Below are 5,000 nucleotides of genomic sequence, written 5' to 3' on the forward strand. Positions count from 1 at the left end.
CGTTTTTTGCTGAAGAAGGCTAATGAGCGGGGTGAGTCGTTGACCAACTGCTCGAGTACTGCACCAATAGGGATGTCGCTGGCATCGGTGGAGAGAAGGAGAGGGGCATATGGGATAGGAAAAGTGAGAGCCACAGCAGTTGATAGGGCCTTCTTTACATTGCAGAAGGCCGCTTCTTGAAGGGGACTACACTTCAGGTCCTTTGGCTTACCCTTGAGGGAGGTGTAGAGGGGGAGCAAGAGTGGCGGCAATGGCTGGCAGAAAACGGGGATAATATTTAATCATGGCCAAGAATTCCTGCAGAGCTTTGACGGTCGAGGACGCGGGGAAATCCTGAACGGCTGCTATCTTCTTAGGGAGGGGATGGACTCCTTCAGGAGTGATGCCATGCCCTAAGAACGACACTTCGTTGGCAACAAAAGTACACTTGTCATAACGGACTAAAAGGCCGTTTTGTTGAAGGCGGTCGAGCACGATGCGCAAGTGACGAAGGTGTTCCTCTTTTGATAAGGAAGACACAAGTATAGTCCTCCACAGAACATACACAGAAGAGGAGGTCCCCTAAGATGCCATCCATGAGACGTTGAAATGTGGCCCCAGCATTACAAAGGACAAAACAGGAGTAATTGAAAGTGTATTTACCAAACGGAGTGGTGATGGCAGTCTTGGGAATGTCTTTTAGGTTCATCGGCACCTGTTAATACCCCTTCAGGAGGTCGAGCGTAGAGAAAACCTTCGCTTTGTGGAGGTAGGAGGTTACGTCGGCGATGTTTGGGAGGGTATAGTGATCCGGTTCTGGGCCTTTTCAGGCGCCTCTAATTCCCGCACAGACGGAGGGGCCGTCTTTCATCAGAACGATGTGTAAGAGTGACGGCTATGGGCTGGAGGCCTTTTGGCAAAGGCCCATTTCCTTCATTTTGGCGAACGTCTGTTTGGCGACTGCCAATCGTTCGGGTGCCAGACATCTGAACTTTACGGGGACTATGGGTCCCGTCGTCTTGATATGGTGATAAATACCATACTTGGCAGAAACAGTGGGAGTTTGGCGAAGTTCGGGACGGAAAACTTCCGGGTACAACGTGAGGAGGTGGGCGTAGGCATCCGTGGGTTTGCTGATGTGGAGAACGAGGTTAGAGGGGGCGGGTAGAAGAGGTGTTGACAAGTACGAGTCTGAGTTGACCAATCGTCGGTGGGTGATATTGACAAGAAGGTCGAAATGAGAGAGGAAATCAGCACCGAGGATTGGCAATGTGACATCAGCAACGAGAAACTTCCAGTTAAATTTACCGTTTCCAAACAATTATGTGAGGTTCTCGTAACCGTAGGTGGGTATTGCAGATTCGTTGGCAGCTAGCATGCGGACGTCGGCAGACGTAGACAAACTACGTCGTGTCCTGAAGAGTTCCCTTGGCAAAAGAGAACAACAAGCACCCGTGTCTACCAGAAATTGCACGCCCGTTCCTGCATCATGTAAAAAAAAATGAGAAAAATGAAGGCCCCTGTCATGAGCGATGGCCTAATTACATGTTATTTTGTCCACTGACAATCCTTGGCACATTTCTTCGCGGTTGCCCAAAACCTGTTGTTGTAGTAGCAAAACTGCGGCGGATGGGAGGTAGTAAGTGGCTATAGAAATAGTTGGTTGGGGCGCAAGCGATTGGTGGGTGGTGGGCGGCTTTGTCACCGCTTCGGCACGTCACGAGCTAGGCGTGTATGTCCTACGGCATTCACGTCAGCTTCGGTTGACCTTGAATAGGCGTCTTCTTCGTCAGGAGTGTAGGCATTGATGGAGGTCTTGAAGTGGCTGTCCATAAGGGCGTCAGCTTTGGTCATCAAGTCCTTTATGGGTAAACTATCGACATCGGGTATGGCAGCGCGTACAGGTTCAGGTAAACGGCGTATCCAAAGGGCACGAAGTAGGTTCACCTCACGAGGAGAGCCGTCTGCGTCAGGTTGCAGGTAAGCAATACTGATCATTTCCCTGAGGGCGAGCAAAGCCCTTTGGTCCTCCAACGGTTGTTGAGAGAGCTGAAAAAGTTTTGCTGTACGGGAGGCTGGGGACGGCAAGTATTGCTGCAGAAGGTATGTTTTCAGGACGTCATAAGGTATTGGGGTGTCTCCTTATTCACAAAGCCAGTTGGATATTTCCGGAAAGGTGTCCTTAGGTATCGCCGCGAGAACATAATCTGCTTTAGTGGTGTAGTGAGTCACACCCTTGATACGAAACTGGACTTCTGTGCGCTGAAACCAAGCAAACGTCTCTCCGTTGGCGAATGACGAAGGTTTCAATAGGGCAGTTGTAGCGCAAACTTCCGTAGAGTCCACCATAGTACCAATGACGGAGGGGCGAGGCGGGGTTGAAGGCAGGAGGAGCGAGTCGACTTCCTGGGTCACCAATGTGACAAGCCGAGAAAAGGTTGTGACTCAAAGACAGGATTAAAGCAACTGAGTAAGTTTATTACAGTCACTCGCCTATATATACAAAAACTCAATGCAACACGAAATTTCTTGTTCAACCGACATCGTACCGGTTAACAGTTAACGTTGAGAAAAACAGACACATTATCTCAGGTTCAATGCTACAGGAAATTTCCTATTCATTTGATACCACACCGGGTAACAGTTAACGGTGAGAAAAACATACATGTTATTTCAGGTTCTTTTTAGTGCTAGGTAAGAGCACAGATACAAGCATAATATATACACAAAATGAAATGTTACTATGTACAATCGTGTGACGCAAGGTTGGTACTACTATGTGGTTTATCCTCCTCATTGATTTTATATTGTATAGAACAGTCAGAAAAGGAGGACAAAATTGGACTGGATAGGTGATAGGAATTTAGCAAACCTAGAGTATGCTGAAGATGCTGTCCTTGTTAGCAAAACACCATAGGATTTGCTATTCTTGCTTACCAGAATACTTGAAATATCACAAGAGGTTGGGCTGAAGATAAATATAGGAAAGACTGAGAGGATGAGAACGAAGTATGTAATTTAAGATGAAATATCATTGGAAGGAGAAAGGATTAATGATATAGAATCATCTAAGTATTTAGAAACTATGATCCTTAATACAGGGTCTTTGGAATTAGAGATTAAAGATTGAAAAGAAAAGGATATCAGACAGAAAGGTTAAGTAATATTTGGAAATCGAATCACCTGAAATTACAAATAAAAATCAGAGTATATTTCAGTTTAGTGAGATTGGTGTTACTATATGTACATGAGTCATGGTATGACAATGAAACAATCTCCAATAGAATTAGTAGATTTGAGAACAAAGCTCTCCAAAGGATGTTGGGAGTTAAATGGCAGGACAGGATTAGAAATGGAACTATAAGAAAGATTACTCGAGTGCCATATGTGGATGAGCTCGTGATAAGGGGTAGATGGAGATGGATTGGGCATGCTCTTCGTGCTCCCCAAGAGAGATCAGTTCACCAAACATTTAGCTGAGCTCCACAAGACACTGGAAGAGTTGGAAGACCCAGGGCTACTTGGTCGAGGATTATGAAGCGTGAAGTAAGAGGTGATGAATGGAGAAATATTGAATTAAAAGCTCAAGATAAAGACGACTGATGAATTCTAAAGGAGACCCTTTGCGTCAATAAACGTAGGACATGATATATATATATATATATATGAATGTATATATATATATATATATGTATATATATATATATATATATATCTATATATATATATATATATATGAATGTATGTATATATATATATATATATATGAATGTATGTATATATATATATATATATATGAATGTATGTATATATATATATATATATACATATATATATATATATATATATACTGTATATATATATACAATATATATATATATATATATATATGTATATATATATATATATATACATATATATATATATATATGTATATATATATATACAGAATATATATATATATATATATATAATATATATATATATATATATTTAAATATACATAGATATATATATATATATATATATAAATATTTATATATATATATATATATATATACAGTATATATATATATATATATATATGTATATATACAGTATATATATACATATATATATATATATATATCTATATATATATATATATATATATCATATAACATACACACAAACACACACACACACACACACACATATATATATATATATATATACAGAATATATATATATATATATATATATATTTAAATATACATATATATATATATATATACATATATTTATATATATATATATATATATATATTTATATTTATATATACAGTATATATATATATATATATATACATGTATATATATATATATATATATACATATATATATATATATATATATATAAACTGTATATATATATATATATATATATACATATATATATATATGATAAATTTTGCACATTTTTACGTGTTTTTCATATTCAAATAAGCCATATATATTTTGGATACATTAATGTCTGGATTCTCTTAACGACCTCGGGATCAGAGCCCCAGGCGAAATCACACAAAGACAAGAGCTTGGCTCCGGCCGGGAATCGAACCCTGGTCGGCAAGCCTGTATAGACAGTGACTAAGCCACTTGGCCACGAAGAAGGATAGAAGTCAATGACAATTCTTCTGTACTTATACATGTCGAATTCAGGTATTTTGTACTTAGAATTGAAATCAACCCATCCTCACCATCGTAGCTAATTGGTAGTTTGTTACTTGGCATTCAATTAATGATAAATTTTGCACATTTTTACGTGTTTTTCATATTCAAATAAGCCATATATATTTTGGATACATTAATGTCTGGATTCTCTTAACGACCTCGGGATCAGAGCCCCAGGCGAAATCACACAAAGACAAGAGCTTGGCTCCGGCCGGGAATCGAACCCTGGTCGGCAAGCCTGTATAGACAGTGACTAAGCCACTTGGCCACGAAGAAGGATAAAAGTCAATGACAATTCTTCTGTACTTATA

At 39.2% G+C, this 5,000-nt stretch overlaps 1 pseudogene; it reads left to right on the forward strand.

Moving 5' to 3' along the window:
* Nucleotides 1–5,000, forward strand: part of LOC137639724 (putative neural-cadherin 2) — an 88,796-nt pseudogene that overhangs the window by 10,750 nt on the left and 73,046 nt on the right.

The sequence above is a fragment of the Palaemon carinicauda genome, chromosome 4 (genome assembly GCF_036898095.1).
Source record: "Palaemon carinicauda isolate YSFRI2023 chromosome 4, ASM3689809v2, whole genome shotgun sequence".
Lineage (NCBI taxonomy): Eukaryota > Metazoa > Arthropoda > Malacostraca > Decapoda > Palaemonidae > Palaemon > Palaemon carinicauda.